The 24186-nt window shown below is 39.6% G+C and overlaps 1 long non-coding RNA gene across 2 annotated transcripts in view; it reads left to right on the top strand.

Annotated features, from left to right (window-relative positions):
- Positions 1 to 6975: 6975 nt before the first annotated feature.
- Positions 6976 to 24186, top strand: part of LOC148225340 (uncharacterized) — a 64286-nt gene continuing 47075 nt past the window's right edge. For both annotated transcript variants that reach the window (XR_015805914.1, XR_015805913.1), the window contains exon 1: positions 6976 to 7036. This is a non-coding gene — a long non-coding RNA (uncharacterized LOC148225340). The remainder of the gene's footprint in view (positions 7037 to 24186) is intronic.

Genomic DNA, 24186 nt, shown 5'->3' with positions numbered 1-24186 from the left:
CTCTTCTGTACATTTTTTATGGGGAACTTAATGGATGAAGTGACACTCGACCTTGTGCGATTCTTTGATGTACACTTTGAACATCTGCTTTAAATTGTTCATTCTGGGCACCTTCAGAATGAGTTTGGAAGGTGGATGGGTGCTCTCAAATGATGATGATGTTTTTTCTAAAGGGGGTAATGAGCATGGATGTTGCATTTGTAGTAATCTCAAAAGTGAGAAAGCGGAGGAGCTGGAGGTATTACCCACAGTGTTCTCAAAAGGAAATCAAGTGACTGATTCTTTGGGATGCCTTAACTTTTAATTCACTTTTTTTTTCCTAGTCCCTCCCTGTAGTTTTAAATTCCTTTCAAAATCTTCATCTGGGTTTCAGCCTCCTCAAAGATTGGATGTATCTTGTCTTCTTTTGTTGAGTTCTACTGACCCTCTGAAGTGTCAGCAACTGACTCTAATTAAAAATTTTTAAAAATTAGTCTTTGGAAGATCTAGTATGTATATATATGTATGTGTATATATATATAACTGAAGTGTTTTTAATAGACAGCAATGCAGGGCTAGGGATTGACAATCAGAGAGGTCTGTGACACTTGGTCAATCTTAATAAGTATCTGCTGGAGAAAAGCAGTGGAGAGAAGTAGTGGGAAGAGAAAATAATAACCACTCAGTGGTAGCTGGGATAATAACAATTTTTTTTTTCTGTCAAGTCAGCCAGTGGGACATGACTGACAGAGGGATATGTAATCTCTGCATGCACAATGAGTAAGTGTAGCAGCATTGGTTTTGTAACTTCTGTTGTACTATACTCCATCTTTTCCCTCTTTCTGTCCCAGATGATGATTTTACTTTATTCTTCCTACAGATTCTGCTCAACTATCTATCCTTGTTAGTAGTCTGCATTTAATGCATTAGGATTCTCCCTTGAATCCTTGTTCTCTGTGAAAGGTCTGAGATATCCTTTGATCCCTGCCCTAATGACTCTTTTGTACACTGTTCATAGGCAAAACTAGTCATGGACTTAAGAAGTGGAAGGAAGAAGCTGAAAATTGAATGGAGGGCTGGAACCCAGAGAGTCCATCATAGAAAGAACTCAGCTGTGATCTATTCCTGTTTACAAGAGATGTCAGTGCTGGTGTTGCATTGGACTTTCCGTGTAACTCCATCATCCCTGTGTGCTGAGGCGGGGTAAATAGAGAGAAATGTGACTGCTGGTACTGTTCTCCTGGTTCAGCACTGTTTCTTTCCATGGGAATAGCCTCTTGAGAATGGGCATAGCAATAGCCAGAATAGCATTGGAATACAGCACACCTTCAAGCAATGTGAGCTCTTCATCATTTGTGGGTAAAAAGAAAAGCCTAAATTGTGAGCTAACAGGCAACTGATCACTCTGTGTGTATGTGTGGGGAAGTAAATGTGTCAGCTTCTGTGCTCTCAAGGACAGGAAGCTGCCTGCTTGCTGACTGCTGCCAGTCTGGTTATAAATTTAGTAATATCTGGACTAAACCCAGTTATTACCTGAATTTTTCAATTGTAAGACATGTCAGAGCCATCGATTAGGTGGCTGCTCTTGTGCACTTACACTGTTTCACCTGGGGCTTGAAGAATTGTGGAAAGCAGATGTGCCAAAAAAAGGAGTATTTGGGAAGTAGCCTTAGAAGAGAAGCCTGAAAAGAAGTATCTTGGATATCAGGAAAATGTGTGAAGAAAAATACCAGAGCCTGTCTCAGTATCTTAACTGATAGTGTCTGTCTAAAGCTCTGCTCACAGTTCTCAGTGTTGTGTTACTGCAAAAGTTTTGGCTTAGACCTGCCTATGGCACAGTAGCCTTTTGGTTTCAAATCAATTAAGGATTCTCCAAGCATCTGCTTTTTTCATAATCCTTTTCTATTGACAGATTGTTGCCTGAGTATAAAAAGCAATTACAAGTGGCCCATGTGCAGTGCATACTGATGATGTGCATGCCTGTGTGTGAGGTCAGGAAGGACAAAGGGCTCCATCTAAGGATCTCATCCAACACCAGATATTTTCCCCCCTTATCCACCAAAATGTGAGATGTTCTTCTGATGTGAATTCTTAGGAAGCAGCAAGCTGCCTCCTGCTTCAGTAACTTAGGCGAGTTGAACAGTAGGTAGATTTATGGATTTGTTGAAACATGGCTTCCAGATAGATGCTTCACTGACTTGTATTCAGACCTAAACCAAACAGGATTTAGGAGCTCATGTTACAGTATTTTCTGTGTGAGAGAATGAAAGCAATGTTTAGACTGCAAGTCCATAACCTCTGTGCTAAAGTTGCCACTTATTAGTGAAAAGTTCGTCACTGATCCTCGATGGATGTTCTGTTGAGAAAACATTTGTAAGAAAATTCCTTACTTCATGCTCCTCCTTTCCGGAGAAGAAGAGCTGAATCTTCAGATGGGCTGCATCCACTCTTTCAGGATTGCCACTGAACACATCTGGCTAATTTCAGGAGCCAAAATGTGTAGGTGCAGTCTTAACCTTGTTAAGGCTTGCATGTCCAGGTCGTAAGAGTCTCTTGGGTATCACTTACTATGTAATTGTGGGTGAGATAAACAAATCATGTCTGTTCTCTTGAGGAAATTTCTTAGGAGACTCAAAATTATCTTATTTTCTGTTCCTATCAGTCATTCATACATGTGTAGGCTGATTTCTGTCGATGAGCAGGGCAGTGTTGAGGTTCCCAGCTGCAAGTGCAGGATTTGTTTTGTCCTCACAGGGGCCCTGGAGTGAGGCAAGGCAGCCCAGCCCATGTGTTTGCCCCTCAGATTAGGGGGGTAGCAGGACAGATCTGTGCAAGAGTTTTCTGACCTGTTCCTGATACAGTGGTTGAACAAAATGATTTGCTGTTTTCCTCCCATTCCCCTGTTAAAAAGGAATTGTCAGAGAATGGAAGGTAATGGGAAATGTGTTGTGTGGGTGTGAGCGTTAGGAATTATGAGTGATTAAGCACTGGGATATAAATGCTCTAATCTGGTAGTAAGATTTCCACCCTTTGAAGGTGTAAAAACCATGGCTGGATAAGGCCCCGGATAACCCATTCTAATTTCAATTAGTCCTGCTGGACCACTTCACCTCTGTAGGGCTTTTCCTCATTAAATTTTTCTATAATACCAGAAAAAAGTAGAACTTTTTTTTTTTTTTTTTTTAAATTTTACTTTGTCTGCTGGGTTTATGAAGTTTTTAACAGGGACATAAGTCAGGTAAGTATTATTTGTTTTTTTGCTTTCTCCTTCATTTGAGAAAATATATCAGACCAATAGACTGAAACAGGTAAAAACCTAGTGATTTCTAAAGTTAATAATCCCTGGAAATGAAGTCTCCAATCATAACTTACTGATCAAGAAATACAATTTTTTTGTATCTTCTCTGTATGATGATGGTTACTATTGGTAACAATTTTTTTCTCTTCTGAGTTCAGTCAACTTGCGTTTGTAATGTTAACACAATGAAGATATGTGGGAGTAGTGGTTTGTGTAGGACATAAGCAAAATACTCCAAATTGCCAAGTCCTTCACTTTTTTTTTTTCCAGTGAATTGCTCAGATTCATCATGGAAACTCTTGATAATTAAAATTTGCTTGTTTGTCTTTATTCTGAAATTCAGGAGTAGGTAGATTACTTATAATTTTTCAGGGAGTGTAAATGTAAAACAGTACTGATGGAGCTGAAAGCATTATGAAAAGGCTTTTTCAGGGGTAAGATTTAGAAGCTGCTATTAGCCTAAATTGTACCTAAATAACTAAAGGTTGTGTCTGTCTAGATCAGAGTTGTTCCTTACAATGCATCATAGAAATCTGACAGTGAACAATGTTTATCAAGAGTGGATATGTAGAAAAGAAAATTTCCACCAAGAAAAAGGAAGCAGAATCAAAGACCTTAATGATCTTAACTTGAAATATAAAATAGCCATTCCAGCAGAGTAAGAATTTTGACGTGCCAAGCTGCAGATCTATTAATAAGGACTTAATCACCCACTACTACTGTTATTGATACTACTAGTAGTATGATGGAGCACAGCTCCAAGATGTCTAAAATACTAATAAAGCCAAGATACGCCAAAAGTCTAATCTGGAAAATTCATACCAGTATTTCATTTTTATTTCTGTCACATAACAGAATAGGGATAATTAGAAACAGAGGCAAATTTTAACACTAATTTATCAAATATTTTTATTTCCTAATCCAGTATTGCTGCTATTAGTGTCTATATATTTAAATTGTTCGGTAAAGCCTGTGGTGTTGTTCAGTGCTAGGTGGTGACTGAGCCAGGATACTCCGAACCCGAATAGCATCAATAGATGGCGCTAAATGCAAATTTTTGGGCCAAAGCGGTGCAGTTAGTTGAAGATTAACTTTGGAAACAGATTGTTTTATCTGTTTGCTAATGATTGTGGCACAAGAGCTGCCACGCATGGGCTGAGTGTCCTAATGTGACAAATACGAGAAACGTGGCCTGTACACAGTGGTGGAGTTTTGTAGTACTGAGTAAATAGATACGGGATTAAATATAAAGCACAGGGCTGGAAAATGAGAATTTATAGCTACTTCCAGACAGTAAAAGCTGATGGGTTAGAAATTACGAAGAGGGGAGACACCTGGACATATTTAACAGTATGATTAAATTCATCATCTTGTCTCACAGAGTTAAGTGAACCAAACATATGAAATGTTTCCATTAGCATTAGTGATTTCCTTTTATTGCAAGTCCAGAGTTTTGCTGGTTAAATTACCTGTGGCTTTCCTCATTTCGGGGAGGAAAAAAGAAATAGACAAAAAAGAAAATAAGCATAATACTCTTGTTTCTTTATTCAGTCATGGCAGCAGCTACAGACACAGGTGTGAAGAATTTTCTGACACCTGAAAAATCTACTTCAGCTGGAGATTCATCAAAGCACAAGCTAGCTTTTATGATGCCATGTCAAAATGCTGTGAAGTACTAGGGATGACAGATACCATCACCCAGCTTTTTGCACCCGTTTGCACTGTTCTTGTACTGACAAACTTTTGATCTTTGGCTTTGGTATAGGAGTGACTTACCTCCTGGGGATGCTGAATGTGCTAGCTGGCTGTCACTTCAGATCTCTGGGTGGCAAGTAGAAGATCAGACTGGATGTAATCTGTCTAGGGATTGTGGTAAGACTGAGGTAGTCAGCCTTCCTTTCTCAGTTTTGGTGGAGAAACACGTGGCTTTATTCTGGGTTTCCTATTAGATGCTTTTGTGGTATCTGGAATAAAAAGGAATGCAACATTTTAGACAGCTCCAATAACCCTGACCACTTCAGTGGATAAAATTGGATGTGAATTTCATGACATAATTTGACCTAGCCTGGCATTCTAGCTTGGTCCCTTACAGCTCTTGCTTCCCATCCTGATCATTGGCCTACTGGCACAGATAGGCCCAAAATCAAAAGTAAAGGACAGGAGGGGTGGGGGGGCATCTGACATTTTGAGGAATGTAATCCTGTAGGAATGAAAACTATATAAATTCTCATTGTGTGGCACCTGGCTGTCTGCAATGGCTTGAAAATGGCTAATTCTTCATCAGTGAGAAAAGTCCTCCCACGGGGAGGAAGAGATCTACCCCAGGACTGTTGTGTCTAAATGGAATAAATGTTGCTGTCACTCCCACCTACTGGTACAGTCTGGTCTCAGTGACATGGAAGAATTTTCATCTCCACTTTTTTAGTGTATTTGCTTTCACTTGAAATCTATAGTCCTAACATAGTCTATAGTGTCCCAAAGGGGACAATAACTCTGTTAGGCTGACTTTACTTGTTATTTAGTCTTCAACATTCTCAGATTTATGCAGGATATGACTGAGGGTTTTTTCCCCCCTCTGTACATTCCCTGCTGTTCTAAATTTGATACTTAAAAAAAAATCTTAAAGAAAAATCTGTCATCAATGTCCCCTTAGATTATAGCATGGTCTTACAGTTTTGTGAAGCAGAATTTCTAGTGGTTCTTACCACCAATGTCTGTACCTCCAGTGGGCTCAGAGCAGCCAGATGGGTTATCCATGTGTGTCTTCATCAAACATTATGGAAATGCTGAGGCACCCAAGAGTACAGCAGCATTCTACAGGACAGTGCTAAGGTAGTTATTTAATTGGAAGACTTGGAAATGTCTGAGCAGACCCCAAGATTCAAGATGCTGCCTGGAGTGTCTGAGGCTGTAAACAGTAATGGCATCCAAACTTTAAAGACAAAAAAGGTTTATAAACACTTCTCAAAATGACCCACCTGTTCATCCACCTCACAGCTTCCTTCTATTTTCCCTACAGCCTTTATGTTCTGTAGGAATAAAAACCTGTGCTTTCTGTTTCTGGTGAACTCCTGAGAGGAGAGAGGACCATGGGGGAGGAGAGGTGGGGAGGCATCTGATTGTGAGGACTGTAATACTCTGAGCATGAATCCTATTTAAATTACCAAGGCAAAATGCACTACTCATTCATTATGCATTTAAATTTCAGAGACCCTTTTGATGCAGGAGGTAAAAAGAGGCTCAGCAGGATCTTTCTAAAGATGTTTTATGAAAAGGATTGTGGTGAACATGAATTAATTTTCCAGCATTGTTTGAGCAGATTGCTGTCGGTAGTTACTTCACAGTTAGTTTGTTCTTGTGTCTTTCTAGGTGAGTATTGAATCTGGAGAATGAAAAGCTTTTTTTCCTGTGCATTTTGCAGAGAGTTTGGGTTTTTTTAGTATTATTATTTTATGTTTAAGTAAAAGTCCCTGTGGAGTCTTGGAACTGAATGTTGCTCATCTAGAAAAGAGAATTTAAATTGACTCAAGCAGAGGATTTTTTTTTTTAAATTTATCTCCTTACAGAGTATTACAAGATTTTGTTGCTGTTAATCAGGAAAATGCGATTTGCTAAATTCAATTTGCTCCGGTGACAGGGAGGGTGCGCTCTTGCATCACTCTTATTTCCTAATGCAAAAGCAACAGCTCGAGTCTCTGGTTTGGAGGTGGTGTTACCATGATGGGAAAACCTTTCCTGAGGCACAGGGTAGCTTTAAAGGTAATTTTGTTTTGTTTCATACGGATAAGTCTCAGAACACTTTACTTATAATCAGTAATGGATGTCTGAGCAAGGTAGTTGTTTTTCTGTCTATCAAAATTGTAGTTGGGAAGCCCACGTTTAATTTGTGCTGTGCAGCTGTACCAATAGAAAAATGTTAAATCCTTCCAGAGGTTAAATTGTTGTTTCCTTCTTAGGGTTCTCTCGGTCCCTTAACTACGCATATCCAGCTCAGCTGCATGAGCTCCTAATTGCTTTAGCATGCAGAAGAGGCTCTTTTTTTCCTAAGTGCTCTTGGAAATGGAACTGGGATACTGACAGGTTTTCTCTAGCTAGCCTGAAATGGCTGTTTCAGGTTGGGTTTTTTTCCTCCTCTCTTCAACTTTAGGATGCCAGCTGAAAATAGAATATACTCAGCATGGATATAAAAGACACTCTTGAAAGTAGCTCCAGGTATCATCCAGTTTGGGGATTCTTTGATTTGTGCAAACCAGTACTTGAGTTCAGGTAACACCGTTCTTTGTGTTATCCAGCTTTAGTTCAGCTGTCAATTTACCATTAATAATGTTTTCTAAAGGCTAGAGTGGGTAGAGCAAAATCTTTATTCAGTAACATAATATCAGCAATCACCCTGGCGAACAAGTTTGTGTTCACTAACTGTGCATGGGAAGGAATGAATAGGAACAAGACTTCTAACACAGAACAAAGACGTGTGACCCAGAACTTTATTTAGTTCTTCTGTGCAGTTCAGGCTGAATGCAGGGAGTCTGTGTTGTCATCAGTTTAACAGTGATATCCGTGCTTCTAAAGAAGACTTGGAATTGCAAGTGAAACAGGCTGCATCTGTAGGCATTATATTTAAATAGGCTCTTATGTTTAGTTGAAGAACTTAAAAACGTAGCTCTGTTTGCTCGCAAGTTTGTCCATTCTTGCAGATTAGAATCAGAATTATTTCAATCAAGATTTGGGTGTTGGTTTTATGTTTGGGGCTTTCCAGCCCACTTCTCCCTGGAAGTTACTAGAGATAAGAGTACTGATATGTTTCTCTCCTGTAGCATTTGCTGGGGTATTGCCTCCATATAGACCCACATTCAGAACAAGCATCTAAGACACTTTCATTTTCTTGTGTTTATATTAACACTGTAAGGAACAAGAGAGGGGGGATTGCAGAGCTTGGCTTTCACTGTCAGAAGTAAATATTTGTTTTGCTATACCAGAAGGACTTGATCTTTCCTAGAGGCTGTTTCTCTCTCCATCTACTTCATATGCTGTATAATGAGTAGTCCTTTGGAAAAAAATAATGTTTTGCCAGTCCTGTGTATCAAAGCTGTGTTTAACCAAACTTTTGTATGCCCAATGTTCATAAAATATTTTAGATTTGTGGTTTGGTTACTGTACTTCTTAATTTGAATCCAACATACATTTAAAAAAAGCTTTCAGCAGTGCAGCCTAGAGAAGATGTCTTCCCCCCCATAATTTTACATAGTTCTCAGTCATTACATGCATGCTTCAATTCAGATGAATTTAAGACTCTAAGCCATCTATTCCAATATGGTCAGATTTGGAGACGTCAAAACTAATACCCTGTTTAGTTTCTATGTAAACTGTATAGTTTTCACATAAGGCTACATAGGATACACAGATAGGACTTTTCACCTGTGGCAGAAGATAAATGAAGATGGATTTGACAAAGGTCTAAACTATCAGGTGAGGTAATAGTTGCTACTCTCTTCTGACAGCAGTTGAACATCTAGTAAATCACGTAGGTGCAGTTTGAAAGAGAGCAAAGGGAACAATATTTGTAAATCCTGGTTTAGTTGCAGATTTTTTTCCTGAAAGATTTTTGTATGTGAAATCTTGAGTTGGAAGATCAGTTGGACAAATCTCTAGAAAAGAAACCCATTCATGGCCATTAAATGTGAGATAACGCCTCTGGATGCAGCAACCAGAGCTGCAGAGGAGTTGGTTTGGAAAAGGAGCTGTGTGGTGCAGATGGAAGCATCTCTTTTCACCCCCCTTCAGAGGCAGGCAACAGTTTCCAGAGCTTTGGCTGGCTTCAGGTTGAGGTAAACTGTCTCCAGATAAACTTAAACTGAAAGTAGTTTTTGTGGAGAAGGAAAAGGACAGAAGAGAAAAGGAGTTTCTACAATGAAAAGGACCCAGGAAAAAACATAATAAGATTAAATTAAAGAAAATTGCATTAAAAGAGTCTGGTGATACTGACTTCGTCAATTGTATAGGAAAGTGGAGAGTAGTACAGGGCTTTAGAGAGAAGAGAAAAATGAAGAATAAGCTAATTGCAATAAATTGTACAGAGGTGCTGGAGAGAGGAGGTGGAGGGTGGAGGGAGATAGTTGGAACTTGTGAGTAAAAAGTGTCAGAATAAAAAAAGAGGTAATTGGCAGCTGTTTATGCTTAAATGCTTTGTTTGTCTACTGTGCCCCAGTTGCTCACCTAGCACAAAATGCTGTGTGGTTCTACAGCTACTGTTGTCTCTGCCACCCCTCTCTTCTCTGGTGTATCTCTGTTGCCACCACTCTGGGTGGCCAAGCCTTTTTTTAGCTCTGCTCCTGGCCACCTGTGGGATTCACGCCAGCAGTCTGGGGTGAATATTAGTGAGGCTAATGTACTTATATAGAGGAAAACAAGCTCTCTCTAGTGTGTGGAAGTCTCTTTATTATGAGTCTGTAGCTTATTCTTTCAATGTACCACTAATTATTTTAATAGCACCAAATTTTGAAGTGTTGTTTACTGGGTTTGCCCTCTGGCTTAGGCTGTTGTCTGTTTTGATTGGGTACAGGTTTGGGCAGCCTGAGAGATGCTGTAACTTCTGTGGTAATCCCTTGGTCATACTTTTAAAGAGTTTTTTGTTTTAAGACTAAATATGTCCCCCCTTTCTATGTATTTAGTCAATACTGCGCAATGTTTACCAGAGGTATGCAGCAATATTCTTAATCCTGGTGCTTAACAATGTCTGACACTAAACCAGTTCCCTTCCAGTGATTTCACATGCAGGGAATGACTCCATTTTACTCCGTAAGTACTCTGTCTATACATGGGCTTTTGGGGATGAAATCTAAATGACTTATTACTTCATTATAAAAACATTTAGTATACCCCTGTATAGAAAGAAGAATTATATCAGGTAGGCTATTTAATGCATTGGGTAATTCTTTTCTCCTTAGCTGCAGTATTTATTTTTTTGTGGGAATTCTTCCTCTGTTGGTGCATGTCAGAATGCCACTGTTGGATTAGCTGATTTACAGCAGCTAAGAAAGGGCTCTCAAAAATTTGAATGCAGGATATAATGTTTGTAAAATGTCTTGAGAAGTGTAAAATACTGAAATAATTAGGAAGTCCTTATAAAGATCTGAAGGGGTGGTAGTAGGATTTAAACATCAGCATCTTGTCAGTGGTTGATAAATGCAGTGTGTGTGTAAGTGCACTTTCCCTTCCCAAGTGGACTGCTGTGATCAGGTGTGGCTGCTCACACTCCTGTGAATCTGAGTAACATGATCACTTTCTTGATATTCACCCCTTTTCAGCCTGTCTGAAGTTGGCCAACAGAATCAACACAGATGGGACAACTACAAAGTGGAATTGCATAAACTTTGTTTTCTTAGGAAACTCCCCTAAGAATATGCCCTTTTAGACCTGTTCATGTGTCTTGTATCCCACTGAACTGCAGTTTTTCTTGTGTGGCAGATACCAAGATTTGGATGCAGAGAACAATCTGATTAAATTTGTCTCCTTTGTTGCCTCAGGTACATTCTGTGTATTCTTAGAATATAACTCCTGCTGCTAATTAAGTTGTTCTCTATTTGATATGATATTCTTTAAAAAAATATGGCTCACCTCAGGGAGTCTCAGAAAATAAAATGTCCATACACAGGATTGTAATTTACCAGGAATAACTACTGTGTATTCTTTCACTGGAAACAATTGGAGCTATTTTCATTTCCTTATAAATTCTCTTCAGTATGCAGAAGTTACTTTTATTTTCAAAGCTGGAAAACAATCATAATTCTGAGAAAGTCACATATTGATTATTTGAGTTGAACAATGGAGAGTAAAATTGTTCAAGCTGATCTCTGCTCCATGCTCCATTTTAACTGTAGAGAGGTGAATAGTGATTAAATATAACATTTATGCAGAAGCAACATGCTGAAAGGGTAACAGCGAATACAAATCTTACATAATGAGTTTGAATTAATTTTGTATCTGAAGAAAACAAAACCTGATAGAAGCAGGTTGTTTTTTGAGCAGCAGAATTAATCCATTCCAGTCTGTCTGTATTGCTTCTGTTTCTGTTCTAAAGACCAGGTTGGAGAATACCTTGGGGATTGTTTTGCTGTTCCTGCGTTGATCGGAGGTTGTATAAGATGACCTTCAGAGGCTGAAGTCCCTCCCAGTCTGTGTTATTCTATGACCCTGTTTTTCTGTCCAATTTGGTTGACTTTGTGAGATAGATGCATGGAATATATAGGGAATTGCATAAACAGGAGAGTGCTTTTCCTCTTTAAAAGACCCCTTCATTTTGCTTGTGATAAAAATAGGTGTAAATTTTGTTTTTCTTCCTCACATCAAGCTCAAAATATTTGGAGGGAAAGACCTTCCTTTACCACATCCTACACCCTCAGGAGGTCAAGGGAAGTGAGGACAACTTTCCTGTTAAAACAGGACTATGCAGGGTGAGCTGAAGAAAGCTGCTTTCTACGCTTTGGTATTTCAGTTTCTCTGCCAAGGAATTTCAATGGATGTTGATCTCTGTTCATCTCTGTTCCCACATACTTAACAGTTCAAATGTTTATTTATATGATTTGTCTTTAAACCAATAGCTATTTTATCCACAGCAGGAATAAGAAACTAAAGTTTAGTCCTCCTATAATGATTCTTTCTTGTAGTAGGAGAAGACTTTCTAGACTGACACCTTACAGAGCCTTTTTACTTCTACAGCCAGTCTTGCAAGTTTTTCCTAAATCATAAAACAAAGGAATCAGCTTAGCTAATTAGGAGTATTTGCCATATTTCTTGTCTATTTACTTCATTTAAATATGGAAAAAGCCTGAGAAGCTGGCTGTGGCTTTCCCTTTGAGGTTGTCTTTTTCTTTGTATGAACCTGCTACACTTGTCTTAAGCATTCCTGAGATGTGGAGAGTGCTGTTCCTTTTCATATCCTTTTTCATATACCCATTCCCTACTCCTCTGGATCCTGCTGTCTGTGGTTTTATCCTGGTGGATAAAACCTGCTGGTGCTACGATGAGTTGTCAGCACCTGATGTCTTTTGCCAGGAGGAATATGATTTTCACATGGACAATTTTGTCTTCCTCCTTCTAGGAACTACTAGGGGTCATTTCTGTTTGCTCTCTAACACACTTTTACACCTTTGCTCTTTCTTAATTTTTCTCCAGCTCAAGTGTTACATCAACTTTGCTGTATCTTGTGTCTTCTATGAATTGCTCTTAATAAATATGTTATTGTTCTACTATCTTATGAGGTCTATATTTCTCTATACTTCATTGTTATATTACAGGCATAAATGTCACATTCTGCTTAGAATAACTCACTGCTATTGCTAGCTACATAAAGCTGTGGTTGTACAATACAAAGATAAATGAAAGTAAAACAGATTAGACATGGACACATGGTAAATTACACGAAGTAAACTTATTTAGAACAGCTAAGTAAAGCAAATTTACAGGAAGATCAGGAAAACTGAGCAGAACACATCTGAGAAACTTAAGGTCTGATGCCTTTTAAACTCATTACAAAGCTTATGGCCTGTGACCATGGCAAAGCTGTATAAGAGGTTACATGGTTAAACTATTAATAATTTTATTCCAGATTTTCTAGCTTTGCATCAGTAAGTTGAGATTTGGTTCAGTGTCTTCAGATCTGTTGTTCCTCCCACATGAATTATGCATAAAAATCAAGAGTTCCTAAGTATAGTAACTTGCTGGCTTCTAACATCATCACATTTGGATGCTGCACTACTTCTGCCATAATGAACTAGCCTGTTTGGTTTAACAGCCATGATGTCAGGCTCCAGGAAAAGCCTATTATATAGCATTAGATATTTAAGATGCAAATTATGTCAGAGTCATTTGTTCTCATGCATAATAGTTCTTGAGTTGTAGCAGTACTTTCTGTACTTGGACTGTATAAACACCCTGGAGTGCTTTTCATTGAGCCTCTTATTTACTATAGGCTGGAGAGCATCTCACCTCTATATATCAAGAGGAGCTTGTTGCATTACTCCTTTTGAGGTCAAGGTTTCATAGTGCTCTTAGTGTCAGCATTAAAATTGTCTGTGTTTTCTCTCTGTCTTTCTGCCCTTGTTACACACCAGGTTAAGAGGAGTGCAGGTGAGCTACTTAGTGTTTGCATTTTCAGATTATCTGTACATTCTAGTCACTGTATATTTACTCTTTGTCTTGCCTAGGGGAAGAACCATTCCTACGGGAATTCTCCAATAGGCTTTGAGTGTTTCAATACCTTGTCAGTCAATTAACATTCATTAAAGACATAGCCTTTGGGAGAGTCTGCTGGGAAAGGTCTTGTACTACTTGCTGCATCTAGTTGTGGATCTGAATAGAAATCTGTCACTTAAGAACAAGGATGAGGCTGGATAGGAATAACAAATTACATCTAGATATTGTTTAAGATGCTGTTTTAATATGAATTTTGATGCAGGATCTATAAATAGGATAAAACTTCAAATATAAAGGTAGCTAAACATATTTTAAAATGCAAATGGAAGACTCCATTTTCGGAGAGTTTTTTTTTTGCTTGGCTCTTTCATTTCCTGCTTCACAAAGTCCATTCTCATGAGCTTAACTTATTTCATTTTCAGCTTCAAAGTAATTTACAAACAGGGAAACATCCATGAAATGTGCTTATGGTCATATCCAAGATGAGATTGCACTGTTCAATGGAACTTTGTGAGCAGGCCCTGGGTGGCCTGATCAGTCCAGATGTATTGCAAGCATGAACTTACTAAGGCAAATTTTTAAATTGAGGTTTTTGATCCTGCTCTTAGAAGAATCTGTTTTCAGAACATGATTGCATCAATAGTGTAGGTATCCTGCTCTTATTACAAATGGGTTTTTATTCACAGCTCATCGAGAGTCATTTGTTCTCATGCATAATATTTCATTTCCTTCCCTGATGTTAACTGAAATATCTGCCACTGTGTGTGTATAAATGCCAGAATAACTTTTTCGTTTTAGAGGAGAATTGCTTGGAACCCAACTGCAAGTACTTTCCCACAGTTTCTCTTAAAACAATTCCTCATGCCTTTCATCTCTCAGGCAGGCCTTCTCCACATGCCTTTTAAGATTTGTCTTTCTTGAGTATAGGTCATCAGTCCTGGATCCACAATTGAGAGCAATTTTCCATCTACTGGGAATACCTCTGCTGACAGACTTTAAGGTTTTATTCTTGGTTGTTTTGAGGTTTTATAAGAGCTGTATCATACCAGCCATTGTATGGGCATAGCTAAGGAACGTGTCCCAGTACTGTGTCCAGAAGGAAAAGCAAGCGTGAGGCTGGCTCTCTGCTCATAAAGCCAGAGCAGCTGTGCCTCTTCTGTGACAGGCACTGACCATGTTCAAAGCAAAGCTTTGCACTGATCATCTTCAAAGAAAGGCTTTACCTACTGCTTCTTCACAGGGCTGGTACTGACAAAAAAGTTCTTCCAAAAATCATCTCCTGTCTTTCATAAAAGCGAGAGGAAGTGAAATGAAAAGTCTTATATAAAGCATTTTGCCAGCAAAAGCTCTTCTCTCTCGTAAAAATATGTTGCAAGAGAGGAGATTGTGCATCTGAGAGGATTCTTTATGATAATTATATTTCCTTGTTCATATATTCAGAGTTCTATTTTAAATCTTGCTTGAAAAGTTTCTGTACAGTTTTCAGTTTTATGCATTTACTTGTGCCAATATGCATTGCTATACTCTAGGATAGAAGATCTGAAATGAAGTTTGCAAAATTATAGTTAGGGGAAAAATTTGCCTCTAAATTATTATGTAGAAGAAAATAATCATCTGACTTTAACTGCACTGTTAAATCAGTTTCTTTCAAGTCACCTCTTTTTCCCAACAAATATGATTTTTTTATAAAATATGTAAGGATCTGGGCAACGTTCCTGACCAAATGTGTCTTTGCAGGGTGTTTTATCATATCCACCACAGTAGTACCTGTGCCTGCCCTGAATTCAAAAATCCATGACCTTTGGAAGCAAATGGATTTCGAAGGTTAGCAACAGAAATTAATCTCTTGGGTCATATCTGAAAAGCAGCTGTCTGATTGTAGATTTTCTTTCTGCATTATCATCTGTAAAATTCATGTGATATTTGGATTCTTGACAATGTCTGTAAGGGTTGAAAGTTAGGTATGAAAGAGTATGGAAGTTCCAGACAGAAAATTTTAAAAATTACTTTTTAAAATGAATAATTAAAATGCAATATGTAAATACTTGACAGTAATATCTTATAAATCAATAACTACTAGTTCAATTTATAAGAAACAATTTAATTGTATTCAATACTAGAATATGAAAAGATTCTTAAAATGCATATCATGTTTATCGACATACTGTTATAATTTTACATACATGCATGCATACATACATAATTGTATGCATAGTTACTGTCATATCACACTGTAGTGATCCGTTGTCAGAGGCTGGTTTTTTGTCAAAATTATTTGGATCTATCCCCAGTGCATCTCCCCCTGTGAATGACTGGCCTTGTTCATGCAGGGTGGCACTTAGAGAGACCCATGCCTCAGAGAGTGCCCTGCGGATTTTGAACACGAATTTTTCACTGGTCTGCAGTGCTTGTTGTGCTCAGCATTCCTGTGCCTCACTTTGCAGTAGCTGGCAGCTCATTACTGTGCTTGTTGCTTATATCAGCTGCTGCTGCTGGTGTTCCTTAACTGCTGGGTTTGCTCCTGTGCTGGAGCAGGCTTCTCCCTACATCCCTACATGACACAAGCTGGATCATCGACCCCAGGGCACCTGGTCCATCAGGGCTTCCAGTGTTTGGGCAAATAAGTGGAACAGATCAGTGTCTTTGGACAAAGTCCCTTGCCAGAGCTTTAGAGGCCACTAGGTGGCTGTGGCATAGGACAGCAGGTCCATTCACCAGTCCATGGCTGGTTACAGAGGGAGCAGAGAGTGCTTGATAGGAATGGCTAAAGACCCATCACCAACCTGCCTGTAAGTGTGATGCACCAGGAGTTCAGGAAATTGCAAATAGTGTGCAGTTACTCGTAGCAGTAAGGTTTAGAGCAGGCTGTGAAGAGTTGAAGGACATTTTCAAACCACTCAGTCTTGTAATGAGCTTACCCAAATATAATTCAACAGAGGCAAGTGCAAAGCAATGGGCTTTGGGGGAAGATAGATGTCGTGTCAATTGTAAACTGGCAGGCTCAGAGCTGACCTGCACAACTCAGGGGCAAGGTGGTGGGGTTGTGCTAAATGATTCCATGAAGACATTGGCTCAGAACCCAGTAATGGTCCAAATAGAAACCAAATGGGATTTTTTAGGAAAACAATGATGCCATTCTTCCATTGTATAATTCTATTCACTTACCATGTAACTTTACAGTCTAGCAAAGATGGGAGGGATATAATAAAGGAGCTACAAATCTGTTCACTGCTCTACAATACAAAACCTAGCGGCTTAAACTTCCAAAGCTATCAGAAAAGCAGTTTAAGAGCAGTAAAAGCCTGTTAAAAGAATGTTGGAAGGGATCATTCCTACCATTCTCTGCCCTGCCTGGGCAGAGCAGACCATTGGGTTGCACCTTTTCTCCACTGAAAAGGTGGGCAGGCACTGGAACTGGCTGCCCAGAGAGGTGGTGGAATCACCATCTCTGAAAGCATTTAAAGGACGAGCAGAGTGGCACTTGGGGACAGTTTTAGAGGTAGACTTGGCAATGCTGGGTAAATGGCTGGATTTGATGATGTAGGAGGTCTTTTCCATCCATAATTATTCTGTGTTTATGTGAAGCAGAGGATTTACCTTCCCACATCCCTGCTTAACCTACCCCTGGTGTCACACAGGACCCCTTGGTGACGTGCTGTGGGTGACAAACACCATGCAAAAACACAAACTCCAACAACAGAGAGGCTTCAGCAATGGTTTGTGTGTGCATCCGTGGTTTTGGCAATCTGTTTCTGGAACAAGCTTTTACCAACTGTTTGTCTATTTAGAAGTGATCCGTTTGACAAATGGTGGTTATAAAATGAAGGCTCTTAAATTGCTGACCTTAGGAAGCCCGAGGAGGAGGTAGCTTTAGAAACTATGAAGACTGAAGATACCTTAAAATAGACACAAATCATATTTGCCATCATATGAAGGTTATCCATCAAAAAACAAAATAGATAGAAACTTTTTTTTCCTTTTGAAATTCAATGCATATGGAGAATTTGCAGTTATATTTAGGAAAATAAGAAAGGAAATTACAACATCATGAATATATCTCTATGGATTTTATGTCAAATGACTGCAAATCTGGTAAAAATACCTTTACTGAATTGGAAACAGACCTCAGACTAAACCTGAAGTTTTATATGAATGTAAAGTAGACATGAACTTCTTGTGCATTTATCACAGTTCAGGAGAAACCACAATTGAGGAGTTCGAATTTAGAATATGTTTCCATTTACTATTCAATTTGCTGTTTTGTGTATACCCCAAATAATTTAGTATACAGCTGGTGTGATTTTATTAAACCATTACTTTATCAAGTTGGTGTGGTCCAACTGTTCAGCTCACAAACAGAAAATGCTCAGAAGTTGACTTTGCCCAGACTTTGCCCATCTTTCATTATTATTTATCCACAAGGGACAAATTATTCCTTAGGTCTGATGAAAGAGCTGTGGTTCATTTTGAGGACAATGTTTAACAGTGTCTACTCTGACACTTTCCATAAATTTCCTGAGAGATTCCAAATGTATGCTATTAGATGACATAAATGGCAGAGATTATATATAATAAGCTGGCAGTAAAGTAAAATTTTAATGGACAACTGAGAGATTGTACATTTAAATTCAGATGGAGTTGAAAAACGGTATAGTAATAAACATTTTAAATAGAAGGGAAATGAAAAACTGTACTATTCAATCTTAAAATGAAACGTTCTGCTTATTAAGGACCACAACAACCTTTTGGTTTTGCTCTGTAGAAGTAAGAAAAGACGGGCGAAACACAAAAATTAACTACTGATTTTCTTCAGTCACTCTCCAGTGTACATGCCAGGTACCCTTGTATCCACAAATAATTTTCCAGCTTCCATGACTGCAGGTGTCATTTGTCATGACAAGCCACAAATTAATAATAACCGGAGTTAAGCTTGTCTAATTTCATGCTGTATTTTTCCCATTCTGACATAAAGCTTTGTAAAAACTGAGAGTATACTGAAGCAGCATTCTGTAAAACCTCACTAGTTACTCATCCTGAAGGACATCTATTCCAAGAAACCAGAACTCAGTAATGAGGCATTTTTGAATGGTTCATTGTGTCCTACTCCTGAATTCCAGATTTATTGCACATAGGAAAAGTCAAATGTTGCCCAAATCAAAGTGACAAATTTTTAACATTGCAGTCACTTCCTATGAAGGTTTTTTTTTTTTTTTTTTGTTCCTCCTCTGGATGTCTGAGTGTTATCACCTGGAAATCTTCCCTTGTTGTGTGTAAAAAGAGTGCAGCAGGTCTAAGGCTTAAGCATCAAGGCAGGCCCATAGAATTTGGGATTGTGGTCTGGTGTTAGAGGGCAGATGTAATATAGGTGGAAGAAGAAATAAAAGGGCTCAAACACAACAAATCAGTGGTATGTTCAAGCTCAAGTTGCTCTTTTCATCCAATTTCTGTTGTGAAAGCCTGGATAGCACTGCATGAAGTCTTACTGCTTGTGGCCTTTGATGCCACTTAGAGGATCTGAGCATGGCTGGGTTGGCTGGGAGCAGTCTTTGGGGCAAGAATTAACTTTGTGGGTCCAAATTCTCAGGTGCCTTTGCTTCTCTGTCGCCACCTTCTTATGGAAAAAGGTTGGGAAGAGAGTTTATTTGATCAACATGTCATCTAGAGTGTGCTAGAAAAGGAAAAATAGATTTTTAAAAGGATAAAAATCACCAAATTTATTGGCCAAAGAGAGTGTATTCTAAAGGCAATCATGTTGTGTTGATTTTAGATATAGGAAGGTAGGAAAGTTGAACAACCAAACAAGCCTTAAGAAATATTTTTTGCAAGCATCACCCGGGGCTTGTGAATTTTTCAAATTATACATCTATACAAGAAAGAAATTAGAATAATAAGGATGAAAAATGTGAACAAACATGAAATAACTAAAGGAAGTATTCACAGTATATTGGCAGTAAAAACTAGCAGAGAAATCATTCAATAGAGTTCAGTGTTCTGGTTTTGAAAAAATAAACATTTTTTGGCTAAAATTTGGACTACTCAACAGAACAGAATTCACTGAAAATGTAGATTATAATAATTAGGACAAAAAATTATTTATTTGCTGATTTTTGTATAGTTGACTGAAAAAGTTTCTGTGAAAAAAAGGGAAATATACTTGGATTTTTAAACTGTACTGAATAAAAAATTACCTTTACACCATGCAGTCAATTTTGATAGACCATTTGTATTATGCACCCATTGGTGTATTGCTCCTGCACTTGTTAGTACCTCTTGAATGGATATTCCCTATCTATTTCATTTAATTTGTCAGTAGTAATAAATCACAGTGGGTTTGTTTGTGTGTCCCTGAAGTAAGACAAATAACTTTGCCTTACTGCACTTAGCCTCAGGCTTCCTTGTGGATGATATGTATGCCTGGAAATTTAAGTCAGAAGCAATACTTGTTTTTTCATTATCTGGTTGCTGTCTATACAGCCCTAGAGAAAGGAAAATTAATACTTCAGTTTTCAAATGTTTGGGACTGAGCTGCAAAAAAACACCTCCAACTTCCAATCTGGAACCTCATTGAAAAGATTTCACAAACTAGTAGATAAAATCTCTTCTAAAAAGAAGCAGGCTTGAAGTATGAGGGAAGTAGAGCCACTCACTAACAGCTCTCAGCGTCTAAAGAGCCACGGTCAAAATTCATTGAATTTAAACAAGCTAATTTTGTGGTAACCCTATCATCATCCAAGCTGTCTGTCTGTATTTAGGGCAGAACTGAGTAGTTTTGAAGATGATTTTAAATAGCTCACTTGCTAAAATATGCATGTGTAAGAGACCTCAACATAGCCAAAAATTTGTATAGAATGGTTTTGTCTGAAAAATGTTACCTAAGCCTAAAGAGGAAACAGTGCTCTCCTTGCTACAGGAAGACCTGCTATTTTGGATGTTGAAGACCCTGGGGACACCAGTAGGCTTTAATGGCCCCTGCCAGCCTCACCCAAGGGACTCCACTCACCTCTTTGACCTGGGCACCCAGGCACTCATTAAGCTGAAGCTTGGGTCCTCAGTTCTTGCCTGAGCTGTGTCATGGACATAATGATTTCCAGCTCCTCATATTAGGCATCAGGTAACATTATTTCCACTCCTGCCTGTGGCCTTGCCAGTCCTAAGTGGACCCCCAAACCTGACTGAGAGATTTCCTTTTCCTGGGGCTGCTGATAGAGCCCATTACCAGCATCCTGCCCTGTCCACAGTGTGCAGATCCTGTGGGACTGTGCCCTATAGGTGAGGACACTGCCTGGGCTGTGGTCACCCTCACTTTCTGGCCTGTTGTCTCTCTCTGAGCAGTCCCACTCCTGCTGCTCCCTGACATTGCTTTGGGACAACCAAAGTAGAAATCATTCTTTGCCTATTTCAGAGATGGACCTTCACAAAGCCCTTTTGTTTTCCAGGATAAGCTCCTGTCTCACAGACTCATGGCATGATGTTAAGAAGAGGATGGTACAGGATGCTCTGGGATGCAGTGTTTGGAGCATTTTCTCTAAAAGACATTTAATTGTGCTGACTCTAATGCAGTCACAGGTGTAAAGAGCAGTCAATCCTACTGTACCTCATTAAGTGTTTATTTAATTGTCAATTCATATGCAACTCTGTCCCTCACTGAGGGCAACCAATACATTTAAATGCCATTTGGAACAGAGGAGGGCACTGCTCCTTACATGCACTACATCCATGAGATTTCAGAGACCTGCTCACTGCCTTCCTCATAGAGCCAGAACTAGCAGGGCACTCTGTGACATGCCACTTTTTGGTTTGTACCTTTGGCCAAGTAAGCACTTGGGACTGGGTGCTCTGGCTCTGGAGGATAAAGAAGGGATACAGCACTCCATCCTCACTGTCTCTCTGAATGCTGCTTAAAACCTGACACTGCTCTGATGATTTGCTTTAGGATTGTTTCTTTGTGACTCTGTAGGGGATAAATGCAGTTAGAGATACCCATACAGACAGAGATGATGATGCTACAGGTTTGCCAAGAAGGTCCTCTAATGGTTTGAAACCTCTTCTAAAGAATAAGAAAGATAAAAGCAGAGTTGCTGGTCATTTTCCAGGATAAAAAAAGTATTAGCAGTGGCATCCCAGGGGTTACTAGACCAAGATCTGAGATTTGTCCATCATCTTCATCTCTTTCATTAGAAATGGTGGTGCACAGTGAAAGTTGGCAAGTGATGTATTTTAGTATTCAAAGACTGTTTAAATTGCAAGGACCTCCAAGACAACTTCATAAAACAGAGTAGTGAATATCCATGCCATTTTGACTGGGGAATATGAAGAGGACATGGAAAAACCTCTCTAGGTGATGTGGAATTCCATGAACAACATCAGTGTGTGGTTATCCCTGGCGACATTGAATCAGCAAAGGATGAATCTTGGTGCCAAGTGGGCCAGTCCCTACAGTTGCACAAGCAGTCCCCAGTGAGTTTGGGATGAACAGCAGTGAGTGCAGGGCTTTGGGATGTGAAGCCCACCCTCTTCAAGATATGACTGGTGGCAATTTTGGGACAATCACAAGTAACCCAAACATCTAGATCAGTTGCTGAACTTCTGAAGAGTTTAGTATTATCCAAAAACTCAGGGATTTCATTGTGGATTTATTTCTCTAAATTGGTTATAAACATATTGAATAGAATAAGTCCCTCTACTGCTTCCTGCTGGGAATACAAATATAATTTTGGGACGACAGGCACTCAGACTGTGACTATACTAGTGAATTAAACTGTGACTAAAAATATACTCAGACACAGTTTGGGCCAGGAAATGTGCCTAGCTCCCAGGATTAATGACATCATGCCATCTTGGCAAAAATCCCTCTGCTTCAGTCATCCATCTCTTTCCCATTAGATCCTGTGCTCCCATGTAGATCTGCATGTCATGAAAAAACCACTCTTTGCATTGTGCTGTGAAAACTATTCTCAGAGGCTGTTTTTTTAAGCCTTTGACAAGAGAAACAGCTTAGAGCTATGTGGGATCCTGAAGAAGTGAAGATCCTCATTTTGAGGACCCTGTGTGGGAAGATGGACCAGGAGTGTGTTTATATGGGGGGGTGAAGGTGTGTGTAGCATCAAATAAATCTTCCCAAGTATATGTGAAGTGCCAGTATGAAGTCTAGAGATAGACACTTTCAGTGATTTTGCATCTGCTATTGCATCTCCAACCTTCATTGGGTTACAAGCCAGAAGAGAGCTCCAGTGAGCCTTAAATGGGGTTCTGACACTTGGTTTTGGGGTAGAACATGAAGCCTCTCTAACATCTGACGTTTGGTCACAGTGGACAACATATGCAGAAACTTGGCACATGGTTTTGTGGGTGGTGGAGAGCTACCCTCTCCTCAAATGACAGTCTCCCATGGCAACCACAGCAGTCATAGCAGCAGCTGCTGGGGATTATGGATAAACCAGAGCACTGCCTCCTGAGTAATGATAATGCAGCATCTGTAAAGATGTTTAAATGCTTGTCTTCCTAACCAGACTGACATGGCTGTCTCTGCCCAGGGGACCCCAGCCAACTCCTTTACTGCTGGAGCACACAGGACACTGCTAAACCACCAAAACTGGTGTTTTGTATCTTGGCCACACAGCAAAAGTTCACCTCTGCACTCCTGAAAGCAACTTTTGTGGCTAATCTGCAGAGGTACTTCTACTCCAAGGAGGTACTACCATGGCAAATACCCTCCCTCTCCCTCTTCTCACACCTGGAGAGGATCCAGCTTGCAGATTTGGCATAGTCCCAAGGCAGCCTTGGGCAGCATCCTCAGCTGTTTTTTGCTTGTTCTTTCTTCATGCAGGTCCTTCAAGTCCCTACTACCCTCCAGTACCCCTGCTCTACTTTTCAGCCAGCTTCTCCTCTCACGTGCTTTGTGAGGAGGTTTGTGTCACAAGTGTGAGATGGGCACTTGCAGTTTGTCATGCAGGGTAGGGCAAAGTAGGGAGGTGCAACACTCTTACCAGATGCTTGATTTGACCAACTCCTATAGATGAAGCAGAGAAGCATCTTTCTCGTGCTGACACTCTGTCAGCACAGGTTGTCCCTCCTTCCCAGCTGTTGTTCCACTCAAGGTGTTAGAGACAAACATAAGCTCACTTTTATTTGTTACTAATTAAAAATCTAATGAAAATACCACAGACTGGTTATTATTAGTCCAGTTACAATATTGCTTGCAATCACAATAATGCTTACACTTGAATACAGGAAAGCTTAATTAAAAATTATACCACTAAAAGGGGAGAGCTGGATAGAAGGAAAAGCTTTTTTACCACGAAGACAAAAAAAATCAGTGGAACAGGTAGCCCAGAAAGGCTCAACTTCTACCATCCTTGGAGGTTTGTGAAGTCATGCAAACCATTGGTGATGCAGCGTGGTCTTATGGCTGTCCTTTGAGCAGGAGGTTTGACTGCATGAATCTCTGTCTCCTCCTCCAGCCTGGATTGTCCTCTGATGATGAAGCAGATGGCACTCCCAGGAAGCTTCTGGGTGATACCCAGCTGGAGCTCAGTGCTGTGCTGCAGGGCAGGCTGCCCTGATGCAGGGGGAATGGGTCAACAGGACCCTCATCAGCTGTACAGCTAAAGGCTGGTCCCTGCTCCAGAAACAACATTATCCCATGGAACAAGGGAGTTTCAGCTCCTGCTGGCTGGGCAGCAGCTTTGCAAAACTGGTAACCCAGGGAAAATATCAAC

The sequence above is a fragment of the Sturnus vulgaris genome, chromosome 1, assembly GCF_052056855.1.
Source record: "Sturnus vulgaris isolate bStuVul1 chromosome 1, bStuVul1.hap1, whole genome shotgun sequence".
Lineage (NCBI taxonomy): Eukaryota > Metazoa > Chordata > Aves > Passeriformes > Sturnidae > Sturnus > Sturnus vulgaris.
This window is presented reverse-complemented; position numbering and strand designations above follow the sequence as displayed.